Source organism: Mus caroli, chromosome 12 (assembly GCF_900094665.2).
Source record: "Mus caroli chromosome 12, CAROLI_EIJ_v1.1, whole genome shotgun sequence".
Lineage (NCBI taxonomy): Eukaryota > Metazoa > Chordata > Mammalia > Rodentia > Muridae > Mus > Mus caroli.
In genome coordinates, this window is record NC_034581.1 from 100,689,358 (window position 1) to 100,716,857 (window position 27,500).

The window sequence follows — 27,500 nt, forward strand, 5'->3', positions numbered from 1 at the left end:
TCCCCCTCTCTGTTTAAAGATTTATTTATTATTATATCTAAGTACACTGTAGTTATCTTCATATACACCAGAAGAAGGTGTCAGAAGACATTACGGATGGTTGTGAGACACCATGTAGTTGCTGGGATTTGAACTCTGGACCTTCGGAAGAGCAGTCAGGTGCTCTTAACTGCTGAGCCATCTCTTCAGCCCAGACTCTCTGTGTTCTGTTCACCCTCACCTTTCTGCGTAGGCATCGTTTCCTCTGAGAAACCTCCTGATTGCAGCACGCTTCGGTCATCTCTCAGTGTAACCTCTGTCCCATTGTCTGCCATGGGGCTGTTTGTGATCATCATTCCACTGGACCAGACTCTTCTGGATCCAGAAACTATCTCACACATGACACAGAGGAAGTGTCCAAAAACACCATACAATGACTGCCCCTAGAGGTATTGCAGGTATAGCTGCTGGGTCATATGTGTGACAGTAGGTGGCAGAGAGGGGAGAGGCTATGTCTATGTTCAGCTGTCTGACCTATGAACACATGAATGATTAGTAGCCTAACATTCCCTGAAATAAAGCGAGCCTGGGATGACCACCAGTCGGGCACCAGGGAGCTAGTCTGAGATGACCACCAGTCTGGTGCTAGGCAAGCCTGAGCAGGCTCCCAGGATGGGGCGCGAGACAGAGACTAGAAAAATCGGGCTCTAGGCAGGAGTAAGCCTAAGACAGATGACCCTCGCAAGGGGCCACTCAGGCAGACTGGGTGAGGAGTGAGGTTCAGACAACTGCGAGACTGGTGCTGTGGGGCCTGGGGAGACAGCTGGCCTGAGATGACCATCAGTCTGATACCTATAGGCCTGGGGGGTTTGGGGCAGACCATGCCTGAGATGACCCCTGCCTGGAGGGATAGCCCTCTGAGACCATTCCTGAGGTGACTCTAGACACTCAGAGACCCTGGACACCTCTCAGATGAGCAACTAAATGGTAGAGAAATGAGAGAGAAAGAGAAGCAGAAGGATGTGGGCACAGGGAAAAGAGGCAGAGCTGTAGATTCGAGAGTAGTGAGGAGCAGCCTGGTGTGAGTAGCCAGTCATAGCACCTGGGACCATGGTGGGGTCCCGGCCTGTGCTGCTACTGGGAGCCACATCTAAACCCATGGCCCTGCACCAGCAGGGGTCTGTCACCACCAAAGGCCAGACACATGTCCCTAGTCTGACCTGCCATTTGGAGACATGTTGATATTGAAGACTGTCCAGAGCTGGCCCCACCCCAACTTGGGCATCATGGGAGAACTGGCTCTGGAGGTGGGAGGGCAGGAGAGCTGAAGCCACCTCTAACTGCAGTACTCAGGAGAGTGGGCTTTGCACATTGCCTGAGAGCGTTGGCCCAACCACTTTTCTCCTGTGAGGTGGCACGGGCAGGGGGAGAGACACTCCCTCCCCTCATCCCTCACCATCTATGGCAAGTGGGAGAGCTGGCCCTGTCTCACCAGCTGCAGCACTTTGGAGAGGGACTCTGTACATTGCCTGGGCAGCACAGTAGAGTTGATCTTAGTGACGGGAATTTGCACTTGAGCCAGCCTGAGGGTGTGAGTGCAAGAGCCAGTGGGCTGACCAGCTTAGATAGCTCTCAGGCCCAGGTCCAGGGCTTTGAGTTGGCCCTCCCCAACACCTACTGCATCGATGAACTGCTGGAGTCCACGAAGGGCTAGTCCTACATATCCAAAATTACAGAATCTCCATGACACAGGGCAGCAGGGTATCAGAGAGAAGGGGCAGCCCAGTGAGAATCCAGTATTGATAGAGCAGCAGAAGCCAAAGGCCTCGAACCAGACAAGTCATTGCAATGAACATTTGCAAGCAAAGAAAGATGGACAAAAGGGTAGACTGTGGGACACACGGACACACTACAGCTTCCATGATGAGATGTTGTTTTCCTCTGTTGGAGGGAAGGTTACAAGGGTGGAGGATGGGGATGAAGGGAGGAGGGGGAGGGGGAGATGAATGAAGTTGCGGGTGCATGATGGGAAATTGAAACCACTGAAAAACAAAACCATGAGGGAGAGGCAAAGCCCCACAGGTGACTGGGATCTTCCTCTCAACCTCACCCTCCCACCCCAGGCAGGGATACCTTGCAGCTATCTGGTGTATAGACGGTTCTAGATCTGGAGCCCAATGTCTTTGCTTTGCTCTCTCGATGATCCTTGGCCCCAGGGACGACGCTCCTGCCCATAGCTGATTCCAGAGGCTCCTTTTCATGCTGAGATGAAGTTTAGTGCTGAGCCCTTCTGAGCTCTTTAAAGTTCCTCAGCCTTGGGAGCACATGCCAAAGTGTCACGTGCGTTACAAGAATCTTGTGGGCTGATGTACAACTGTACAAATACTGTCAAAGGAGCATGTGTTAAAAGGTTAGAGAAAATACCCTTTCACTTCACTATAGACGGCTGGACAAACAAAGGCAGGCAGCTGTCAGGGGGTGGGGTGCGGTGGGTGGAACTCACACCCATTTTCTTCTTTCTTTCCTTTTCTTTCTTTTCCCCCCTCTATTACTTTTTCTCCTTTCTTTTCTTTTCTTTCTTTCTTTTTTCTTTCTTTCTTTTTTTTACCTTTCCCCAAGGAGCTTCTATGCTACCCACACTAATTGTAGGTTTTTCTGAAAATGCAGCATGAATCATTTATAAATAAAGAGACTATAAAATCCCTAAAAGACTCCCTGAGGTATTCGGTATTTCAGCATAAAATAACTGTTAAATGGAGTTATTCTGAATTAGCTTTTACTGGTAGGTGGTGAAAACGAAGTTTTCTTTTCTCCGTGACTGTTGCGGTAATTCTTTTACACAGTCACCCAGGGTAATTGACAGCTGATTTCCATAATTCAGCCTCAGGCAAAGTCACTCCCCAAAGTGGCTAGTTCTAGGGGTAAGGGATTTCTTCAGGGAAGGGCTCTTAAGCTGGCCAAGAAAGAGGCCATCCCAGGGTCCCTATCTAGAGCCCCGAGATTACGTTTAAGGGTGAAATAGAAATGCAAAACTTGCTTTTTGGAGGCTGGAAAAGGCCAGTGGTGCTGGTGGCTTCAGACCAATCGCTGTCTCCTTCTAGCTGTGTGGCCTTGGAGGAGTTGCTAAACCTCTCTGACCCTCAGCTAGCTCGGGAGAATATACCTGCTTCATAGAGTTGTTAGGAAAATGAAGTAACAGCTATAAATGCCCAAACAAAGCCGAAGGTTGCTATGGCAGCAATAATTAATTAATCGATAACGATGACATCCCGTATGCAGAGAAAAGCACCTTGCCTCCGCTCTGGCTGCGACCGACTGTTCTAGCAGGTGTGCAAACATTTTCAGGCTCCGTTATGTGCCAGGCGCTCTGTGCATGGGGCTGGGGTCTGCAGGTGAGCAGACTGTGAGTCGTTTCGTCTAGCAGAACAAGGCAGAGAGAGAGAGAGGGACAGCCTGGCGAAGGTGACACTGGTGTGGAATGATGAGCTGGGCACAGAGAAGAAGGAAAGGGATCAGTGGTCCTCAGTGGGGACAAGAAGTAGGTTTGGGGGCAGCCACCTGAGCAGGCAGCCACCTGAGCCAACCTGGGAAACAGAGGGCTGTTCAGGTATCTGTCAGATGTCGCTGAGGTGGGGACTGGCCCGTTTTATTTGACTCCATCCTTGCTTGCCCCTGGGCAGTGTCATGCCACACTTGATGCGGGTTTCTCACTTATGTATTGGGGGATGGATGAGTGGATTCCAGGGTAGGCCCAGAGAACAAAGGAGTATATTACGGCTGAGGTGCTGGAAGCAGCAGCCATAGCTCGGTCAGGCCTGGAGAAGCTCAGGCTTGGAGCAAGCTGAGGAATCAGGGAGGCAGGCTGCCTATGAGTGAGAAAGAGCCTGGCCCCAGGCTCAGGGGAGGGTGGAGCCAGGAGGAGGGAGGATTTAGGGCAGTGCTTAGCAACTGTTACTAATGCTGTGACCCTTTGATACAGTTCCTCATGTAGTGGTGTCCCCCAGCCATACAATTATTTCGTTGCTACTTCATAACTGCAATTTGCTACTGTTACGAATCATAGTGAAAGCATCATAGTGTAAGTATGCAGGATGTCTGATATGGGACCCCTGTGTCGGTTGCGACCCACAGGTTGAGAATCATCCAGTTAGGGGCATGAGACCACTGGCTCTCTTCTCTGGATGCACCTTCTTTGGCATCTCTGACAGCACGTTGGAGTAGAGGTGTCTGGGTGCTAGGAGGAGCTGTGGGTTTGGCATGTCTACAAAACTTCTTCCTGGCTGTCTCAGTTCAATGCACTGCCCAAAGTCGCAAAGGATGCTGGGTGTAAAATTATGCAGAGGGGTCTCCTTCTACTTTGAGATTGACTGACAAATTGCCATGCCACTCAAACACATCGTCAGCTCCCCATAAAAAGTAAAAGAAGATGTTCAGTGTGTGTGGGAAAGAAAGGTCGCCGTTCCCTCTGGACAGCCAAGCCATGACCTTTCAGAAGCTTCAAGGAAACACAAGGTGGACATCAGAGGCAGCCATGTACACGCTCGTGCGTGTCTCGGGCCCTGTTCTCACACTCACGCATCTCTTTCAGGTGCACACCAACACCCACATACGCTCACACTCATCCCCGTAAGGTGAGTAGCTGCCGCATGCATGCGTGTGTGCGTGCGTTCACACCTCTGAAGAGTGTGCGATCGCACAGACAGATGCCCACCTTGCAGGATGCACAGTGGCACCATTCCAGCCATTGGGGAGTCCTTATGTGTCACGACTGCCTCCTGGCCTAAGCAGAAGACCCAGGGGAACTGGTGGTGTTGCCCTAGCTCAGGAAAGCCAATGTAGGTTTGAGGCTGAAGGCCGAAGCCCCAGCTCACCCAGTCAGGCCTAAGTGAACTCTGTCTCCTTGTGTTCTCAGCAGGCTCTCAGCAGATTGGGTGGCATCAGCTCACCTAGGAGAGGGACAGGGAATTCACTGAGATGTCTTGGAGTGAGATAAATGAGCAGCTGCCTGGGCCTCTTGTGGATGGATTAAGCAGACATCCTGAATTATCTAGCACACCTAAGAAGCCATGGCATGGATTTCTGGCTCTTGCCCTGTTCCGTGCAACATCTTATGCCCTCACAAGAATTGTGAAATAAATGGGGTCTCTTTTATAGGTGGGAAGTGGAGGCTCAGAAAGGTGAGTCTGACACCTGCCCAAGCAGCATTACCTGGGCCGAACACAATCTTTCACCCTAAAGTCTAGGGCCAATGCCTATTTTCATTCATTTATTTGCTTTTGTGCATCTGGTTTTATTTGCTTGTTTGTTTGTTTCTTTGCTTTAGTCGGGGTTTCACTATGTAGACCAGGCTAGTTTCAAACTCACAGGTATCTAGATGGTAGTTCCTGTCTCCTGAGTGCTGGAGTTAGTGGCATGTGTCACCATACCCAGCCTCTGTACCAATTCTTTTGTGTTACCAGACACATACACTCCAGACTTACACAAGTGGCAGGGAAGGGGAACAATTTCATTCAGTTATTCAAGTATTTCCCGAACCAGGCTCTAGTCTCAGTTTGCATGAAACATCAGACAGGACAAATTAATTGCTACCAGCCTCCTCCTCTGAGGGTCCAAAGAGTCACAGTTAATACTTGATCCACAGTGTGCAGTAGAGAGAAAGAATCAGTGAGGGGGGGCAAAGAATTGGGGTGCTTTCTCTGTTAAGGTGTGTGATGTGTGTGTGTGTGGGGGGGAGAGCGTAGAGCAAGCCTAGGGAACCATTGCACATTCAGCCAAGCTGCAGAGGAGGGGACCAGCATGGGGTGAGGGGAGGGGCTTCTGCTCACCAGCTCGCCATTGTGAGGCCCGGTGACTGGCTGCAGGCTGGGCAGTGTGATGGAATTCTCTGCTGGTTTCATGCTAGGAGCACATGGAAGGCAACCAGGTTTTCTGAGCAGCACCCCCCCCCCCCATTCTGGACGCCAGATCCAGAGGATCCAGAGGCTTTTTTTTTTTTTTTTTTTTTTTTTGCCTAAATCTTTGTAGTTTCTTCCCAACCTCACAGATGTAACAGGGGCTAAGGAGAAGGTCATCCTCTGGGCCTGCCTGAGCAATTCCTCCTTCTGGCGTCCTCCTTCAGAGCAGCTTTCCACCCCTGTTTTTTTTTTTTTTTTTAAATGTGTCCTGCTGATGGCTGGGTAGGCTGAAGCCTGAAACACCCTTGCTCGAACATCCAAACAATTCCCTGTAAGGCGGGACTGAGCACGCTAGAGGCAAAGCGCCAGTTTTGTTTCTTTCCCGAGGTAATCTCCAGAAAGCAGTTTGTACTCATGTTTCTACAGTGATTAAATATGCAAGGTAATTTCGTGATTTCCACCGAGTTCTGAACCAGATCAGATTCCGTTCCGCTCCTCTTTGTACAAAGCTACTTACTGGATCAGATTCCAAAACAAATCCCCCGAATTTGGCGGATCATCATTTTAAAAGGGGGCTTGTTAAGGTAATCATTAAATTAAACCACCCCTTTAAGAATATTTAGATCTGGTCTGCCAAGCGGAACGGTCTAATGGTTTTTAAATGAGAAGCTGCGCGATGCTGGCGAATTTTCTTTTGTGGGTCAAGTGGGTATTAACAAATGCTAAGACTGTTTTCTCTCTGCCACCACAGTGGAATCTACAAAGAAAGGCAAAGAGGGGAAGGAACCAAGGGCAGAGGCTGGGTGGGGTTGTGCATCCGCCCCCAACAGCCTTGGTTGCTGGATGAAGCAGGGGAAGGCCTTACAAAGCTGCAGCTTCACATGCTGGACCTTGGAGGGTCCAGGGCACGAATAGGAGAGAGCCCTGGCCCCTGGAAGGCTCAAGGTCAGATCCTAGCCTGAGCTGACCCTTGCGTGGTCCGCAGACTCTGCAGATCTATGCATCGTCTGAGCTCCCAGAGAGTTGGCAATGAGTTCTGAGTGTCCCCACGAGGGGAGCTCACAGCCTGCTTATTTGCAGAGGACTTGGGGAGCCAAGACTGTGGGGCAAAAGCACAACACCCCTTCTTTCCTGGTCACGTGGCTTCTTGGAGGCTCTGGAAGCCTCCAACCTAGCTGGCCCAGCCGCAGGGCTTGGTGGAGCTGAGCCGATATGTCTGTGATTAAGGGGACATTTATCATTGGGAGAGAGAGAGAGAGTCCTTCATGACTGCCCACGTGCCCTTTATAGAGGGTCTGGTGTAACTCACCCTGATGGGCTACTATTGGCATTAATATTATTAATTATTATTACAGCCTTCCGGTGTTTTTCAGCATGCAGCCAATGATGAGAGCAATTACACATTTAGTGGGAGGCCCTCACATAGAGACACTTACAGAGATAAAGGTGCTGTGGGCATTTAGCCTCAGAGGGGCCACCAAACCAAAGCCCTGGAGACAAATGACTGGCTCATAGTTTTCTTCTTCTTCTTCTTCTTTTTTTTTCCATTTTGAAGTGGTCGAAAAGAAATAAGAATAAAATGTCTTGAGGTTTGAAAGCTGCAGGGCATTCAAATTTCAGTGTCCACATAAAGTTTTATTAACTCACTACGGTGCTCATTCCTTTATTGCTATTATCCAAAGCTGCTGCTATGCCTCATGGGTAGACAGAGCATCACCCACAACCCCCCCCCCCCCAGTCATGGACTAGCTAGCTAGCCAGGTATTTGCCAGTGTTCACAGTACAGGAGAAAAGGACTGTTGGTTAAGTATCATGATGAAGTTTTAATCTGCAAAATGTGAAGTGGGATTCGTGGGAAACTAGGAAGCTGTGTGTTGGTCACTTTCTTGTCACAGTGGCTGCCTTTGTGGGAGACATGTCTTGAGGGAACAGAGGTGTACTCTGGTGTGTCATGGTGGGAGGGGGCCATGGAGAAGAGCAGGACAGGCCTCTGTGGACAGGAAAGGTAGAACGGGAGTACTGGAATTCTCCTGGCTTTTTCCTCCTTCCACTTTAAACCGGTAAAAGTCACAGGAAGGTCCTCTAGCTCACGGGATAGTGACATACAGATTTAAGATGGGTCTTCCCCTCTCGGGGAGTCCGCTCTAAAATTTCCCAGAGGTATGCCTGAATCTCATAGGTGATTTGAAATCTATTCACGTGGTCAGTGAAGATTAGCCATTAGAGGCCTAACCCTTGTCAAGCTGACATCCATGACAATATATATATGTGTGTGTGTATAAATATATATATAAAACTTTACTGTAGTGCTCTATCCTGGCCTGAAGAAGACTAATGCTCACCTTACCATGAAAACATAGGGTCCATAAGCCTTAAAAGTTCCGACATGGTTTCAAAGCATAAGTTTGGTGTCTCTGTTGTATTCCCAACATTTGCCAGCCTAGAGAAAATATGACAATTCCAGGGGGAACGGACAGGGGCACAGAAGGAGGAACATGGCCAAAGCAAGACCAAAGAACAGCAGGGCAAATGTAAAACCCGATGTGCTTGTGTCTAGGGCACATGGCATTGTGGAATGAGCTCTGAAGGACTTGAGCAGCCTCGTCTCTGTGGGTGCTATTTGCAACCCACACAGCCTCTCTCCTGAGCTACCTCCACCATCCCTGTGGTCTTCTTCAGCAGACCTTCCCCATCCCTGGCACCCCAACATCCTGTGTTCTCCATTTCACTGGAATGATGGGAAGACGGCTCTGCTACCCCCCTCCCCCGCCAGCTCCAGGATATAAAGCTATGAATCCATTTGAAAGACTTCCTTTAAAAAGGAGTAAACCTCGGGGTTGGTGAGATGGCTCAGTGTTCAAGAGCACTTGACTGCTCTTCCAGAGGTCCTGAGTTCAATTCACAGCAACCACAGGGTGGCTCACAACCACCTGTAATGGGATCCAATGCCCTCTTCTGGTGGCTGAGGACAGCTACAATATACTCATATACATAAAATAATTTTTTTTTTTGAGAAAACCTCTAGAACACCCTGAGCACACAGGACTACCCAAGGAAACATTTTATTTTATTTTTAAAATTTTATTCCAGTCCTCACTGTAAACTTGGCTAAAAGTAGCTAGCAATAATTATGCTATTGCCTGAATGCTATCTGTAAGGTGCCACCATCAATTCAATTAGTCCACAATTAGTTCCAACAAAACCTCTAGTTTAATTCCCAGCAGACTTTTTATCTGAAATCCCATGAGCACTGTTTGTCTTTCTGATGGTGCTGTGGTCTTCTAAGCAAACACCATAACGGCTCATTAGGCTCTGTTGAGAGCATGGTTGGAATCGGTAGCCCACACCGAGACGCTCTTCCAAATACTTCCTAATTCTAAAGTCCTAAGAACCATATGGCAAGGTTTAGTCACAATGTGGCCCATCTTCCTTGGTATGATCTTCCCGTGATTGCTGAATGATTGCCCCCAAATGTCCACATCTTCATCCCTGGAACCAGCAAGCAGGTGACTTTATATGACACAGGCAAAATCAAGGCCGAGTCAGAATTTAGGCTGCTAATCAACTAACCACGGGTTAGGAAGATTATCTTGTAGGCTCAGTGTAACCACTAAGGTCTTTAACTGTGAAGAAGGGAGGCAGAGAAGACCCCGAGGGAAGTGTGGTAGCAGTCTGATGACCAGCACAGTTGGCTCACAACAGTCATATCTGACTGGTGCTTCAATATCTCCAGTACAGGGACTAGTATCACTCACAGCTGTGGCTTGAATGTCCCCCCGACTGGATCATGGGGGTTCTGGCTTCCCTGGTGGATTCATACAGTTTTGTGGAAGGAACTGTGTGTAGGAGGGACAGTCCTGGCTCGCTATGGCGAGGAGCTGGGGAGGGGGGTGCTTGTTTTCCAGTCTACACACAGCCTGTTGAACCTCAGCACCATCCAGTTCTTGGATATTAGCATTATTTTTATTTCTCAAGAAATTGCTTAAAAGAATTTTTTTAAAAATTATTTTTATTTTATTGTATGCGTATGAGTGTTTTGCAGGGGCATGGCTGGTATGCCTCATGCCAATGGCATTGTCTCTCCTAGAACTCGAGCTAAAGATGGTTATGAGCAACACGTGGGTGCTGGGAATGGACCCTGCTTCCTCTGCAAGAGCATCCTGTGCCCTTCCTTCTGCACCATTTCTCTAGCAAGAGAGTGGGATGAAGTTTTAATGCAGAAGGGTGATGTCACAGTGAGAAGTGGGCAAATGTATGCATTCATTAGACTCCACTGGCATACTCGGGACTAGGTTCTGTGCAGGTCAAGAGTAAAAAGACCCCAGAGATTCCTCCAGTCTTCAGGCGCTTTGGTGTAACACACAGGGAGGCCCGAGAGTTCCACAGAGGGGTGTGTGTGTATGGGGGGGGGGGGGGAATGGATAGAAAAGATGCCATGAGCCACCATGAGTCCCCAGCCCAGGGCTTCAGCTCAGAGGAAGTGGCTGTGGGAAAACATGGATTCTGGATTTGACAAGTCACAGACTTTGTTCTGAGGGATACCCTTCTACCTTTATAGACTTTTGCTCTCGAGGTGCATCCTGGGAGAAATGTCTACCACCCTTGAGAACTGCTGAGACCTCAAACTCCCTTTGTTATGTAGACAACAGAGATTAATATTTACTATGCTAAAAATGAAAGCAGAATGATTGTAAATACACTCTCAGATTCATTAGAAGGGCCCGCGATAAAGTCAGTTGCTACACAGAACATAAACAATGTATATATAAACTCATGGGAAGATTTCTTCTTTCTCCAAAATGAAACATGTAAACTCAGCGCCTTTTATGTGTTAGTGCATCTCTCCCAGTGCCTCATTCACAGGACGGTAGCTTGCTCTTCTGTTGAACTCCTCATTCCATTTGCTCAGATAGGTTGCCTTGGACAATGTGTCTGTATTCAAGCCATCCCACCTAGGAGTCGGGAGAAGGGAGAACCCAGGGACCCCCAGGAGACTCTGAGGACCCCCAGGACCCTCAGCACACACTCTGAAAAATCATTGTCTAGGCGGGAGGGAGCAGCCTGACCTAGGGCCAGGAGCTAGGGACCAGCATGCAATGGGTGGAGAGTAAATGAGCCATCCAGGTATCATCAGAGCAGACTGCAAAGGAGACTCAAATGGCAGAGCCATCTAAGAGTAGCAGAGGGTGGGTGTGGGGGGAACAGAGCATGGGGTCCTGTGTCCAGCCAGTGACAGGCACAGGGGCCTCTTCTCAGGAGAGGAGTTGAGCAGTTGGTATTCAGAGGGCACTTTGCCTGCATAGTGGGCGAGAGAAGCAGGTCTGTAGGGAGGCACAGATGGGAGCTGCTGTGTGGTCCAGAAAGTGGCCAGCCAGCAGCGGGAAGCATCGTGGTGAGGCCCTGTCACTGGGTTACATCACAGCAGCGACTGTGAGTGCTAATGGCCCTGTGCCAATGAGACAAGGTTAATCACTCGGAATAGGCTGTTTTAAGAACGATAAGATGTTTCCATTAAAATAATTAAAATCTGAAAACGTTTTGGGGCTCAAAGGTATACATTCAGTTACCTGGAACATCTATGCGCGAGACGGTTCATTTCCTCCTAAGCCCAGACAGAGGAGGGGTTACCGTATTCTCTCTATGTAGAGGGACTTAACTGCACAAGAACAGTTAGCAGTGAGATGTGGCTGGGTCCTTCAGAGATTGTTCGTGCCTCAACTTCCTCCTCCTGTAACACTGGAACAGCAGTTCTCAAGGCAAAGTACAAATGAGACCCTTTTGCGTCTGTTACAGATGGACTACTCCGCCAGCAATATGGAATAGGAATAAAATCTCCTAGTCTGATCCCTTCCATCTTTCCCTTTATGCTTCCCAGGGGATCATTGCACAGAGTCAGGCTCATAGCTTCCGGGTCTAGGTACCAGGTTAGCTTCTCAGCTTTCCCTCTGGCTTCCTGGCCTTTGACCAGGGCCATCCTTTTCTGGGATGGCCAGTCCAGCTCTCGAGGGCATTTTGACTATGAAAAGATTTGTGTCAAAAGATCATGGCTGTTGATCACGGTCCTCTTCCCCATTGGGGAATGAGTACTCTCTACAGCTGAGTGTATGTTTTCTCAGTGTCTCAAGTCATGACTACCATGGCTACCTCTGGTCCAATAGGATCTTAAGGTAATTGGGGCATGCCGGAAGGTAAGGATCCTTTGGGGTCTGGGGAGGCAAGCTTCAGGGTTCCGGGATCCCCATTTCAGTGGGAGCATTGGTAGTCACTGTGCTCTCTGGAGGGAGACTACAGAGGAGTATGAGTCTAGCAAATAGGCAATAGATGTGGAGGCTTGTGAGGCTCAGTTGGGGCCAGTTAACATGGTCAGGAGAAAATGGAGCAGAGTCATCCTCTCTGTTCCAGGTCACTGTTGGCTCAGGTGATGACTTTGGTCTCAGGGACAGCACCAGTGCCTGACTGCTCAGCCTTGGGGACCAAGCAGAGGAGAGGGAACTAGGGGTCAAGCTCCAGGGTGTGGGACCTGGGGCTGTTCCAGCACTGTGAACTCCAATTTCCTCATCAGCATCTCTCAGGAGATGCTCCGAAGAACATCTAAGAGGCAGCTCTACCCAGTGGATGCTGCTGACAATCAGACCAGTTTAGAGCCTGAAACCTGGTACCCCAAAATGAAGTATTTGTGGGTGACTATGGCTGGAGGCGCAAGTGAGGGTAGGATTTAGGGGGTTGCAGAGTGCATGCTTTTCTTTTGTAGGGACAGCAGGATTCGTATCCTATTCGGAAGCCTGTGTCTCTGACCAGCTGCTCTCGAGTGCAGCAGATCCTTTCTTTGCCCTGTAGCTGTTTGGTTTGGGTTGCTGTCTCTGGCTGAGCTAGAGCTCATCTCAGGCCGTGGTTTCTATAATTGCTTTAATGTATATATTTCTATTGACATTGTGATGGATGATAACAGACTTTCCCTGAAGAATGAAGCGGTCTTGCTGGGTTGCTCCAACCTATCAGGGGAAAGACCAAGGATTAAAGAACCAATTATAAATGGATATTTACCTGATAGATTAGTGACAGCAACCTTCGAGCAGCCTTGCTCTATTAGGTAAATGATCTATGCCCCACCAAGGTTTATAAATATGTATTTCACTAAAGGACTTAAGTCCTGGCAATAATTAAAATGCGGCTCGTAGCATTCCATTAAAATCACGGGCCTCCCTTCTGATTATTCACAAGAAAATGAGCTTTAAACAATACCACAGCGTCAGGTTTGCTCACCTTCTTAGTGACAGTATGTGAGTGGTACGGAGGAGTCAGCTTGTCCCAGACCACTCCATGTCTCTGTGCCTCTCCGCCTCAGTCCCCAGTCCTGGGATTACAGAGTATTTACACGGCCTCCGGGTATTGATTTACGGTCCTCATGCTTGAGCAACGAGCTCTTCACGGACTTAGCCATCTGACTTTCCAGCATGGCTCTCTGTGCTTTGATTGGTTTGTCTGCATCCACGGGGCAGACGGGACCCATCATCTGGTTCCATTCAGTCACCTTTGTCAAAGGGCCTCACAGAGCAGCTCACCCAGGGTCACAGTTCTGCGCTTTGGTGTCTTGAGCTCTCTTCACATGGCCCTAAGTGTTCTAGATCAATAGAGCCAGAGGGGAGACCGAGGTGACTTCTTGAGCCCAGTGTCATCACAGTGAAGGTCACTCTGCAGACAGGAATAATGCAGCCATTCTCCCATACCTACCTCTGACTGTGATGAATGAAGCCCTGAACCAGGTTGGAGATGCATCAATTTGATCTACTCCTCTGAAAGGGTGCTGGATATTATTTTAACAGCGGTGCTAACATTACACCTCCATGGTAGCATTCCCTGGGCCCTTATGTCTGAGAAAGTGCTTTTAGCCTTGGCTCAAAGTCAACAGTCTTGGAATGCACGCCCTTTCGGAGGTATATGCACCCCAGTGACTCTGTGATGCATTCTCTCAGGAGACTGGTGGGGGGCAGCCAAGCTTTAAATAAATAAAACAAAAGCTCCCGTCATCCGGGATGCCCATAAGCCAAGTGTTCCAGGGTTCTAATGTGGGTAGGAAGTCTGAGTGGATAAAGCAGGGAGTGGGGTGGGGGGCTAACACAGTAGAGGTGGGAAGAGGGAGGCTGGAGGCCAGAAGTGGCTCTCAGGAGAATGGAGGCTCTTAATGGGAATCCAGGCAGGAGTGATGGCGCCTCTCTGCAAACCCTGCCGGTTTCAATGTCTAAACATCATTTGTACATTTATGAGAAGGCTTTACATGTGGAGTGAAAGAGACATTGTAATGTTTTACATAGTACCAGGTAGGTGACGTGTCTAACTCCCCAGCCTCCCTCCCCTGTGTGTGCAGCCCATAAATGTTGGTCTCCAGCTGATGGAAGCTACTTATTACCACACAGGTAGATGTTACCATTCTCCACGGGAATCGGGGCATTCCCGGTTTATACTCGAGAGCAAATCTTTGCTGCTTTCATCAGTGGCTGCCAGGGCTTCAGGGAGTTCCAAGAAGGAGAAATATCTGCACACGGGCCAGCTGAAGATGAGAAAGGTTCACAGAGAGACAACTGGGACGCAGAGTACAAGCCTGTAATCCCAGACTTTAGGAAGCAGAGGCAGGAAGATTGGGAGTTCGAGGCTAAACCAGGATACACAGCCAGGTCCTGCCTCAAAAAAACCTAACAAACCCAGGCTGGGGAGATGGCTCAGTTGGTAAAGTACTTGCCTTGGATACTGAGGCCCTGAGTTTGATTTCCAGAACCCATGAACCATGAACATGCTAACATGTGGTTACAACCCCAGGCTGAGGAGACAGAGACAGGAGGATCCCTGGGCCTTACTGACCAGCCAGGCAGGCTAGCCTATTTTGTAAGCCCCAGGCAAGAGAGCAACTCTGTCTCAAAGGAGGTGGTGTTGTTTCTGAGAATAGCCACCAAGGACAGGCCGCCACATGCATGCACACAAGTATACCCCCGTGAACACACACACACACAGACACAAGCATACACACACACACACACAGAGGCAGACAGAGAGAATCAGACACATATACACAGATACACCACACACCACACAGATACACACAGAAACATACACACACACACACACACACACACACACACACACACAGAGAGAGAGAAACAGACACACACAGATATACACACAGATACACCACACAGATACGCACACACACAGATACACACACAGAAACACAAACAAATGAAAACTAACCAAACAGCCTTCCAACCAACAAAATAAAACCCCTCACGTGGACTATCTGCTCGAGTTTCTCAGTTGTTCCTCACTGAGATCGCAGATCAGCAACCTAAAGCCTGAGTTCTGTCTGGCTTCTTCGATAGTAGCAAGCTCTCATCCAGCCACACCTGTGGTTGGCATCCGCGCCTGCTTTCTGTTGATGGCGAGGGAGCTGAGTAGCTGCCACAGTGCGCACCACAAATCTAGGGAGCCCCTGCTTGCATCCACCACAGGAAAAGTTGCAGACCCCCTGGGCTCATGATCATAACACTATAAAGGGAGGCGTCACCCGTCTCCTGGGCTCCTGTCTGGTGTTGTCTGGCGTCAGTTTGATGACTAGCTCTTGGGAGCTATGCTAGGCAGGGCTCTCTGGAGGGACAGAACCAATAGAACATGTGCATATTTTACATCCCAGACTGGCTTCTGAGATGGAGTTGGGTGGTCCAAATATGGCTGGCTGTTTGTTGGCGAGACAGAGAAACAAACAGGTGTCTGTCAGTACAAGAAGCTGGCTGCCTCAGCAGACAGACTGGATAGAAAAGCCTAGAAGCTCCCTGACTAGTCACTGGTATTGAGTCCACACTGAAAGGCCAGAGAAATTGGAGACCACTGTCAGCAAATGAGGGTGGCACTAACGCTCACACTCTTGCATGCACACCGTCTCTGTCTTCCTTGAGCTTCTTCTCATCCAGATCACTGGACCATTGTAAGGCACTGTCCACATTTCAGGGTCACTATGATATGTATGAATGTTGGTTTTCTCTGTAAGTATACCTCCCCCACATATTCCAGACATCTTATTCATGTATATATGTGTGTGTGTATATGTGAGTATAGGTATTATTTGTATTTATTTATTTGTATGTATGTATGTATGCATGTGTGTATGTGTGTATGCGTGAGTATAGGTATTATTTGTATTTATATGTATGTATGTATGTATGTATGCATGTATGTATGTATATGTGTGAGGGTAGGTATGCATATGCCATGATGCATGTGTGGAGGTCAGAGGACAGCTTTTGGAGTCAATTCTGGCTTTCCACCTTGTTTTCTTGTCATTTCTGCCGTGGTCTGTGTATCTGAGCTTCTGGGTGATGGATTCTCTGGTCTCCACCTCTTGCTGTTGGGATGCTGGGATTGTGATTCTTGTAATCTGAAGCTGGTGATATACATGAGCCACAGGGATCAAACTCAAGTGTGCCAGGCAACAAGCGGCTTTAGGTACAGAGTTCTCTCACAGCCTCTTTTAAAATGAAATAATAAAGGGAAACATTGAAAATGGTAAAGTGGGAGTGGTGACAAACACCTTTAGTCTCAGCACTTGGGAGGCAGAAGCAGGCAGATCTCTGTGAGCTCAAGGCCAGCCTGGTCTACAAAGTCAGCCAGAGTTACACAGAGAAACCCAGTCTCAAAAAAACAACCAACCAACCCACCAACTCACCAACCAACCAACCAACTAACCAGCCAACCAACCACCAACTAACCAACCAGCCACCAAACAACCAAGCAAGCAAGCAAGCAACCAACCAACCACCAACTAACCAACTAACCAACCACCAACCAATCAACCAACCACCAACTAACCAACCAACCAACCAGCCAGCCAGCCAACCACCCACCAACTAACCAACCAACCAGTCGGACAAACAAACAAACAAACAAACTGTTAAGTAAGGGGCTGGAGAGATGGCTTGGCAGCCTTAGGAATGAGAGCATCATGGCCCCGGGGCGGGGGTATGGAGTTTAGTTCCCAGCATCCACATCAAGCAGACCACCTATCTCTAGGGAGAGACCTCTGTGGGCTGGGCACCTGCCCTCATGTGCACATATCTACACTTAGGCACATGCACATGCATGTAATTGAAATGATAAAAACAAATCTTTAAAACAAAAGGAAAATGTTAAAAACTGGAAGGAAGACTCCTCATCAGCCTGTTGGGAAAACATGTCTTCCCCCGCCCTCTCCCCTTAGGATGTGCACTGGCATGGCTTCCCACAGGCCTTTAACACGTAAATTAAGATACTTGAGACCATGGGAAAACATGCTTGCCTGACACTGAGTCTAGGTCATCTGGAACTTTCCAAGCACCATGGTGACGAGCCTGCTGAGATTCCAATAGGTTCCTGAAGGCCAGGGCTTATGTCACCAGCATCCCATGAAGTCATATGTGGATTTGCTTCATGTTCATGAAGATGGAGGACTGAAGACAACATTGGGTATCACTTATCTTGACTTTTCTGTTTAGAACTGTCTAGTCAGGGTTTCTATTCTTGCACAAAACATCATGACCAAGAAGCAAGCTGGGGAGGAAAGGATTTATTCAGCTTATACTTCCCATACTGCTGTTGATCACCAAAGGATGTCAGGACTGGAACTCAAGCAGGTCAGGAAGCAGGAGCTGATGCAGAGGACATGGAGGGATGTTCCTTACTGCCTTGCTTCCCCTGGCTTGCTCAGCTTGCTCTCTTATAGAACCCAGGACTCCCAGCCCAGGGATGACACCACCCACAATGGGCCCTCCCACTCTAGATCACTAATTGAGGAAATGCCTTACAGCTGGATCTCATGGAGGCATTTCCTCAACTTAAGCTCCTTTCTCTGTGATAACTCCAGCTTGTGTCAAGTTGACACATAAAACCAGCCAGTACAAGAACTGGCCTGGAACTCAACAAGGGCTAAACTGGCTGTGCATCAAGCCCTCCGGGATCTGCCTGTTTCTGCCTCCCCAGGTGCTCACTGAGACTACAAGTGTGCACCACCACACTGACTCCCCCAAGTCATCTCCCAGTGTGGGTTTAGTAATAATAATATAAAGTATTGCCTGGAAGAGTGTTATTTCTTGTATACTTATGCAAAGGAGAATATAGGCAAGCGCCCTTTCAAGCAATGCTTGCATTTTGAGCCCTCGCTTTCTCTTTCCATTATAATTCTAAAGTTCCATAATTATTTTCATCTTATAATTTTCTATTGTGATTCTAAAATTCCGTAATTACACTCATCTCGCAAGTACAGAAATATCAGATGTGCCGATCAGTAAAGTATTACAAAGAATTCATGGCCCTTTTATGGAATTTATAATTCTTCATCATGGGGAAAATTATATTACACACCAGAAACAGAAATACAAGCGGAGACAAAAAGTGGATTTCTCTAAGAGAGAGATCCATAGGCATGGATGTTTTACTTCTCCTTCGGATGTGGACATCACACTGTTAAGACAGAAACTGCCCACGAGCAAACTGTGCAAGGCTAAATTCATGAACGATGCTGCCTTTGGAGAAAATGCTGTTGAAAATTATATTTAAAAACGATGCAATTCTCAGATCGATTGGGCGGGGGACTTAGAACCCAGGCACTTAGAGAGTGTAGGAAGGCTCCTTAATGTGTCAGATCCCTGGGGGGCTGGAGAGAGGGTCAGCAGCCAAGACTGCTCTTCCAGAGGGCCTGAGGTGATGTTGGGTAGTTCACAGTCATTTGTAACTCCAGCGCCAAGGAGATTTGATGCCTCTAGCGCACGCACACACACACACACACACACACACACACACACACTCCTAAACATAATTGAAATGATAAAATTAATCTTTTAAAAAATGCATAGTACTGGGGTACCTGAAGTGGACAGAGTTCTGAGAGGGTGGGGCCCAGGTTAATTGAGTTATCAGCAAGCCTTCCTCTAATACTGGGCTGTGTGTGAGAGTGTGTGTGCATATGTATGTATGTATGTATGTACGTGAGTGACTGTGTATATGTGTGTGTATGTATGTATGTATATATGTGTGTGTGTGAGTGACTATGTGTAGGTGTGTATGAGTGACTGTGTATGTGTGTGTGAGTCTGTGTATGTGTGTGTATGTATGTGTGTGAGTGTGTGTATGTATGTATGTGTATGTGTGTATGTATGTGTGTGTATGTGTGTATGAGTATGTGTATGTGTATGTGAGTGTGTGTATGTATGTATGTGTATGTGTCTGTGAGTGACTGCATGCATGTATGTATGTGTATGTGTATATGTGTGTATGTGTGTGTGGTGGTGGGTGAGTCTGAGTGTGTACAATGTGTATGTGGAGGTCAGAGAACAACTTCTGGAACCTTCTGCCTTTTTGAGACAGGGTCTCTAGCCAGCATGGGACTCTGTCACACTGGCTGGGCTGGCCTGTGTGCTTCTTGGGCTCCACCTTTCACTTCTCTCGTGGCTCAGATTGCAGGCGCGCACCACCACAGCCGTTCTTTATAAATGTGTGTGCTGGGAATCCGAGTTCTGATGCCCAGGCTTGTGAGGCAGAGGCTTTATGGACTGATCCATCTCTTCAGCCCTCGAAGGCACTTGGAAGTCTGGCACTCCCTCCTCTGTGCTCTTAGCAAGCACTGCCACCCACCTGGTGGGATGTGTGTGCTAAGGAGAGAGCCCTGCATATCCCTGCCTCTGGACCTGCACGGTGGCCCCCAGCCCAGCATGCAGCGCTGACATGCAACCTCTGACAGGGCCACTGAGGGTTCTCATCATCTTCCTCATCTAGGCACAGAGTGAGAGACCAAAGGCTGAGCACTTGACAGTGGGTTCAGTCTCGAGATGCCTGAGACCCAGCCTGGCTAGAGTCTCCTGTGGGTCTTCAGAGCCTAGTTCTGGAGCCCCTTGGAAACAGACACAGAGACGACAGAGTGAGACAGACACAGGCTTCCTGTCTCAGACTGCTAGCAGGTAAGGGACAGATGCCCAGGGACCCTCAGGCAAGCGGTCAATACTATTCAGATGACATCTGTGGCCCAGATATCGCACACAATGTTTCCACTGAAAGGCTACATGGTTTTTAGCCCAAACTCAACTTACTTCTTTTTGTTTGATTTTGAGACAAGGTCTTACAATGTAGCCCAGGCTGGCTTAAAACTTACCATGTAGCTCAGGCTAGTTTTAAACCTGAGATCCTCCTACCTCTGCCTTCAGAGTGCTGGCATGAGCATCTCCACCGTCATGGCCTTGGGAGAAGCGGTGACCCCTTCTCTTGTCCACAGCAATTCAAACTGAGGATTCAGTTTTTATTTTCCAAAGCCAGCTCTAGATTCTGGGTTTGGTAGACCTCTCCGTAATGTGCATCTTCGAATGATTTTGAAGGAAATAATTTTGCAGTCGTCCCCACCACCACTCTCACAGTGACCTCAACCTTCCCTGATGTCAGACTTCATCTTTGGTTGATCGTTTTTCTCTCTGCTGATATCTTGAGGGCTGTAGTTGGTCAGGGCCTTGTTTGAGCCCCAGCCAACTCTTCAATTAAAATGTTGAGGTAAGTGAACTATTATTACCTAGGGTCTCTCTCTCTCCCCCTCTATTTCTCTCCCTCTCTCCCTCCTCCCCTCCCTCCCTCCCTCCCTCTCTCTCTTTCCTCTCTCTTAACATTTTTGGCATCCATTTCATCTCTGAAGATGACTGCAGTTGACATTTGACACTGCTGTAGAGACCCTTCTTGATCTTCACCACAGTATTCCTTTGTCCAAATGTGTTTTGATCTTGTAGTGACCAAACCTTCTTGGAAAGTCCCCGAAGTTCAGCATCCTTGGCACAAGCCAAGGGGGAAAGTAGGGGGAGACATGAGAGATTCTCAGAAGAGCAGTAAAAAAAAAAAGCAATCATTTACAGGCTAAAAGATGGACTCTCAGCAGTAACTCCGATATTATAATCCACACAGCATCATGGGCAATTTCCCCCTCATAACTCGAGAACAGAGAACCTTATTACTCTTTAAACTCCGATACTTCACCAATTAAATCCCAGTGTAGGAACCACGGCTTCCTGTCAGTGTGTCATTCAAGACAGTAGCCTTTCTCGTGTTCCCTAAAGAATCATAGCGGCAACTTCTTCCTCATTGCGATCCCTCTTATCCTTAGCAATTAAGGGGGAGAGAGGAACGTTCACTTCCGATGCCAGCTCATGTGTTCTCGACGTGGTGATGAATGTTCCTTGAACAATATGATTTCCTCACAGAAAGTAAGACCAGCTACAGACTCACTGGCTTTTATTTTCTTCCTTGCTGCATTTAACTTTTCAGTCTCGAAGCTCAGATAGTTTTTTTTTTTTTTTTAATCAAAGCAAGTAATGGAAGAGCAGCCTGCACCCTCAACTGCAATCATATTTAATCATATTTAATATCCTTATTTCTCAGATGATCAAACTTTTAAAATTTGAATGCTGTGGTTTGATTTAGAACTCCGCAGAAGTCTAACTAATGAAGGCGTGCATCTCTTTTGTTCTTGCACGGAGAGAGGAATGCTCTAGAAGCAAGCTTGAGCCTTGACTCCTGGATACCCACTGAGGAGCGTGCAGGACTCTGTCAGGCATGTGTAGGGCCACCTGCCACGAGCGCCCTGGTGACACCATTTGCTTGTCCACCACAAGGCTGGGTTCGCATGGGCATTGCTCTTATTTCTTGACCACGGGTGGGCAGGATGCTCAGGGCATCTCTCCTCTTTCTTCCCTGTATCTGCCATAGTTCCTGCATACAGGAGTTCACACCATAAATGCCTGCAAATCAGACTTACGTTGAGTACTAGTTAGTCACTAAACATGTTATGCATAATGTGTCTTGTTGAGGAGTGGGCAAGAACTCATAGGGTACAAAGTACAAACCTGACCATCAGAGAGATTTTAAAGCCACGATCCCAGCTGCTGTATTTAACCAGGCGAAGTTCCGGGTACCAAGCTCCTTGTGTAAAGTGTTAGGAGATATTACTGGGTCCCTAAGACAACAGAAAGAGAGGAGGCAGGGAGGGGGCAGGGTAGCCCGGGAATGTGCAAGTTTGGGGAGCTGCAAGCAGCCCCCGAAACTCACAGGGAAAAACTGTGAGGGGCTCACTGAGGAGATGGCAGAGCAAGCAGGCTCTGATGGAAACAGGAGCCCTGTCTGTCACTTTGTGACACGTGGCCTTGCATAGTAGGCTCGCTTGGCTAATCCTTTTTTTTCCTCACTGGCAAAACAGAATGAGATTAGCCAACTGGAGAAGCTCTTGTGAGAATTAGAGGAAGCACTGGGCCCTTCTCTGTTAGTGCCCGTCTAGGGCACAGGATATTTGTGAGGTCCCTTTGTCTCCAGGTCCAGTCCAGCACTGGGGACTGACAGAGTTTGGAATTAGTAATTGAGAGCTAAGGAAGAGAAGAAAGGGGTTTGCCTTTTCTGAGTCAGGTGTCATTTCTGCTGGGGCATCAGCCACATGCACAGCCCCTGTCTGCAAAGGACGTGATGCACACATTTTCCCCTCATACATCTTAGGGGCTGGAGGGGAGTCTGAGGGCATGTTACCCAGGTAACCAGGTACCCGCGGATGCACATACTTCTTACCCCATCCTAGTCACAGGGCAGTGACAACTGAAGGTTCAAGCTTGGGCTTCTGTGGTCAGGGGGTTTCCCAGAGAGGTGACATAGCATCTGTCAGAACTGTCTGTCCCAGATGACAAGGGCCAGAGCTGCTAGGAAAGAGTGTCACCAACGGGTGACACTTCAGTGGAGTGAAGTATGAGGGCCTCCTGGAGGAAGAGACACGGTGGATTCAGATCAAGCTGACATCTGTTAGCCTAGCTGGGGGGTTGGGGTGGGGGTGGGGGAGGTCTGGAGTCTGTCGTGGTCTCTCTCCGCTGAATTTCGTCATCTAAGTAGATACATAGACAGGAAGCAGAGGCATGCCACCTCAGGACTTGAGAAATATGTCCCCAACCTGTGCAGGCTGCTTCCAGGCCATGTGCCATGAGAACAGCCAACTTTTGTGTGTTTGTATGTGTGTATATATATATATGCAGGTGTGCGTGTGTTTGCATGTACGTGTGGAGACGTTGGGTGTCATTCTTCAGGGCCATCTGTCTTTGTTTTGAGACAGGGTCTCTCACTGGCCTGGAACTCACCAAATAGACAGTGCTGGCTGGCCAGTGAGCTCCGGGGACCAATGTGTTCTTACCTCCCCTGCAGTGGGATAAGTGTGCACCATCCTCACGTGGATAAGAGGGACAGAATCAGGTCTTTACTGAGCGAGCCATCTTCTCAGACTGTGGGTTATTGATACCTGACACCGCTTCTTCTTAGGTTATGGCTGGAGTGAACGTGACTGACGCGATCAGCTTGAAGGTCCGAGGTAAGAGGATGCTGGGACTCTGGCTTCTGTCAGCTACCCTAGGAGCTGTGGTGGGATGCTGGACTCTGCCCTGCCTCTGCTGGCCAGGTTTCTGGTATGGAGAAAGCTTTACTTGTGAATGTCACCTGGGTGTGGCGCTGAGAGATCCGGAGTCTCATCCTTTAGATTTCCCGAGTCCTGGGATCGTGAAGGAGGCACTTTTAATAGTCAAGAATGGAACCAAGCCGGCTAGTTGCTGTGTTCCTGGCTTCCTCGGGGCTGGGGAGTGCTGTGAGCCCAGGCACAGGACCTTCCCATGGCTTCTGAACAAGGCACTACATATTTAGGGACCAAAGAAGCTTCACTCCCTTGCACTTCCATAGGTCGGAACTCTGCTCCAGGTGTCTGGGGGCCGGTGACTCACAGTGTCCTGGAGGCTCTACGGTGAATTCTTACCCTTCTTTCCCTGCTTGTCAAGCTGCCTGTCTTCCCTCATCATCTCCAAAGCTGGCGTCCCAGAGACCCTTGTGCTCCACTCGTTCTCCCAGAGTGACTGTGGCCGGGATAGAACTGCACTTTCAAGCTTCCAGAATGTTCCATTCAGCTGTCCTAGGATCCTCAGACTCATTGTCCATTTTCACCTGGACAATGGAACATGGGTAGAGGCCACCATTCTGCCTGCTTGTCCCAGAGGCAACGGCAGCGAGAACAAGGCCGTGTCTGAGACTCTAGGAAGCTGAGGGCCCTCTGTGTCTCCCCGCTTTCTCAGGTTTGCAATTTCAGACTTAAGGCTCAAGAACTGCACCCGACCAGCCAGAAACCATACGCCAAGGCTCGCATCAGCTCAGGGGTCCCATGGAGAGATGCAAAGCTTTTCTCTTGTTGCCCTGAGAGAGACAAGTCGCCATGGCGTTAGGGGGAGTATGTCATAGCACAGTGACCAGACTTCTGCTAATATACTCTGTAGGACTGCAGTTCAGCCGCAGCAACACGAGGAATTGACAATTTCTTGCTCATTTGAATATAGATTAGCTTTGGAAAGTTTTGCTGGCTGTAAAGGCGGATGCTGAGTGACAGATGCTGCTAGGGAAGGGAGGCTAGAAAGGAGAAACAGCAGAGCTAGCCTGGCCTTGACAGGAGAGGGGAAGGCTGTCCGGGGGAGGGTGTTGTACAAAGGAGTTCGTTACCCTGATCTCTCCGGAGAGCTGGCGGTGTGCCGTATGTGTGTGTGTGTGTGTGTGTGTGTGTGTGTGTGTGTGTGTGTGTGTGTGAGGTCACCCTTCTTTATTCTCCTGGGCAGTTCTTGGTTTGTCTTCAGCCCACTCTCTTTAAGCCCACAGGCAGGATAGTTTGGCTTTGAACTTGGAGTTGCCTCAGGCTAGCAGATGCAGGTTACTTCCTGGGGCTGGTGTTAACTGTATGACCAGGGGAGAAAATGGAAGGGGGTCCTTAGCTTAGTTCTGCGTCCTGTTGGTGCTTAGGTCTCTGGCTCCAAACTCTCAGGGTGGGGTCAGCTCTCTAACTCATGGATCTGCAGGGTCCTTCCCTGGAATTCCTTCCATCTTATACAGGTGATTTAGTGCTTGGCCCTAAGCCACCAGTGAGGGACATGCACTGGTGTACTTCATGTTATTATGACATTAGTAAAGGAAAGCAGGTGCCAAGAAGCCACCAGGACCAAGAACTGAGGTCAGAGTCATCAGTCACACCGGGATCAGAGAAATGTGCTGACATTTAGTCTTAGGGCCACTTTGATGGCACAGAGCTGAGTACCTAAAGCTGGGACAGTCTACTGTAGGGCTGGAGAGGTTTTCACAACAACGGGGACTTTGAGATTGTAAACCACTGGGGAGCCAATGTTGTAGCCCAGGAAGTTAGGAGCTGCAGGGGTCACAGGGACAGCTTCAGCCCCTGTGGTGCAGACCAGGGACTGCCTAGCGCATCAGGACTGAAACATCAGGCCCCAGCCTCGGACTGTGCTGGCACCCTGGCCACACAAGGTGGAAATGGTTGCTGTTTCTTTCTCTTCTAGATCCTGTGTGACACACTTCCCTGAAAGTGTCTACAGTTGGCTGACTGTCCTCGGAGGCCAAGAAGTGCAGAGCTAGCAGTCAGGCCTCTGCAGCAGAAGTATGGACCTGGGAAAGAGCAGGAACTGCCCCCTCCTCCCCCACCGCCCCATGAATCGTCCAGCACACGAACCCATTCCAGACATCAGCTGTCTTCCTCCACTTCACCACAGCACAGGATCACCCTGCCCCAGGAATGTAGCACTCAAAATGAAGGTGAATCCTCATGTATCAATTAATGTGATCAAGGTAAGCCCTGATGGGTATATACTGGGGCCCATGTCCCAGGTGATTTGAGATGCTGTCAAATTGACAATATCAACCGTTTCTGTGGATAACTGATCGGCCCCACCCAGGGCTGGCCATGGTGGCACACTGTAATCCCAGTACTGGGGAGGCCAAAGCAGGTTTGCTGTAGGCCTGGGGTCAGCCTGATTTGCATAGAGAGTTCCAGGCTAGCCAAAGCTAAGTAACAATGAGTCCCTGTGTCCAAAACCAAAACCAAAACCAAAACCAAAGCAAAGCAAAGCAAAGCAAAGCAAACTAAATCAAACAAACAAAAACCCCTAATAATAATAAAAGGAAGGAAGGAAGGAAGGAAGGAAGGAAGGAAGGAAGGAAGGAAGGAAGGAAACAGAAAGGAGAAACTTCTTGGCATGTTTTGCTTGAAAAATAAACTGGAGATGAACAACTTTTAATACATACTTAAGAAAATACTTTATAAAGTTACCTTTTTGCTAAAAAGAAAGAAAAAAAACAAACAAACAAGAACGAGCAAAGCAAATGCCTAGTTTTTGGTAAAAGTTGGGGGGTCTCATGGAGGTTTGCACCCACTGCACACTCCCTGTTCCTGCTTTTCTTCTAGCTATTTTTTTTTCCACTCCTGAGGGCTGAACCCAGGCCTTGTGGCCAGCCCTCTTCACTTCTCATTTGGAGATTGGGTTTTGCTATGTAGGCCAGGCTGGCCTTGAATCTCTGATCCTCTGTGGTATCTGGGATGACAGGCTCATGTCACCAGGCCTGGCTGTCATCTCTACTCCTGGGCCACATTCTCTCTTTGTTCAGGTGTGTCCTACCCAGTTCTCTGCTTTAATCGCACCCGCTTGGCCTGCCTTGAGCTTCCATTCCCACTCTTACCTTTCCCTGCGTCAGCCGAGGTCTGGTCTTTCCTTCATGCCCATTGCTCGGCAAGGGGTTTCTAAAGAAGGCCTGGCCCCATCCCTTCAGTTGTGGCTCTTCCTCTTTGGGGATCTTCCTGCTACCCTATGCTATCAGAGAGTGGCAGCTTCAGGTGTCTGAGATCTTATTTATGCTCTGTTCCTTGGCTGCCCTCCTAGTGACCTCCTCGGCCACCCTCCTAGTGACTGCTGTTGGACAAAAGCTTCAGAGGGAAAGTTGGGCATTAAGGAAAGGGTCTGGCTGTCTCTGTCATGCAGTGCGGTCTCTGTCACAGGCTAATCACCAGGCCTGGATCATTTGTGGTGGAAGAAGGCTGAGGTACAGGCAAAATTACACTCAGGGAAAGGGCAACCCAGAGAGGCCATTCGAGGAACCCAAGACCACACAGGTGACAAAGCATGGGACTTGGGGACATCTGCAGGGTGTCTGAGTGTGCCCTCAGCTTGGCCTATCTACTCCCACCCACCAGGCCTGCATTGGCCTGCTCTGCACAGTGGGAGGCATTACTTACATTAGGCTCAAGAGTCTAATCTTTTCTGATCTTCTACAGAGACTTTAGCTCAGGGAGATCTCTCCCGAGTCCCTGTCACTGGATGGGGTTGGTAAAGGTGAGGCCTCTGCATTGGTGAAGAGGCGAAGGGACTGCATTTATTCTAAGTCTTGGCCTCCTCACAACTGGGCTCCAAATCCCGGTGAAGTTATGAGCCCATTGCATATTTTTAAAGGGAGATATTTAAATAAGTGGGACCTCACGTAGGTGGTGTGTTAAGCTCCCCGGAGACGGAAATCACATGATCCCTGACTGTCCTTTAACAAAGTCAATTACATTACACAAACTTGACTGGGCGCCTGTCTCTTGCTTCTCCTTGGGACTGGCCATCTCTCCCCTGTTGCTCGGGCCAAGATGGAGCCTTCCCAACAGAAGCAGAATGTTTTCTAAACACCCTTTAGCATTGTTCCGGAAATTGAATGAATTTTTTTTTTTTTTTTAAATTCAAACAGAAGCGCATCCTT

The 27,500-nt window shown here is 48.7% G+C and overlaps 1 long non-coding RNA gene and 1 other non-coding gene across 2 annotated transcripts in view; both read left to right on the forward strand.

Moving 5' to 3' along the window:
* Positions 1–27,500, forward strand: part of LOC115032799 — a 33,430-nt gene that overhangs the window by 4,982 nt on the left and 948 nt on the right. The window contains exons 2-4 of the long non-coding RNA XR_003838436.1: positions 23,211–23,259; positions 25,271–25,556; positions 27,489–27,500. The exon at positions 27,489–27,500 is cut by the window's right edge and continues 51 nt beyond it. This is a non-coding gene — a long non-coding RNA (uncharacterized LOC115032799). The remainder of the gene's footprint in view (positions 1–23,210; positions 23,260–25,270; positions 25,557–27,488) is intronic.
* Positions 416–547, forward strand: LOC115032861. Its single transcript, XR_003838519.1, has one exon. It is a non-coding gene; the product is annotated as a small nucleolar RNA SNORA17 (small nucleolar RNA).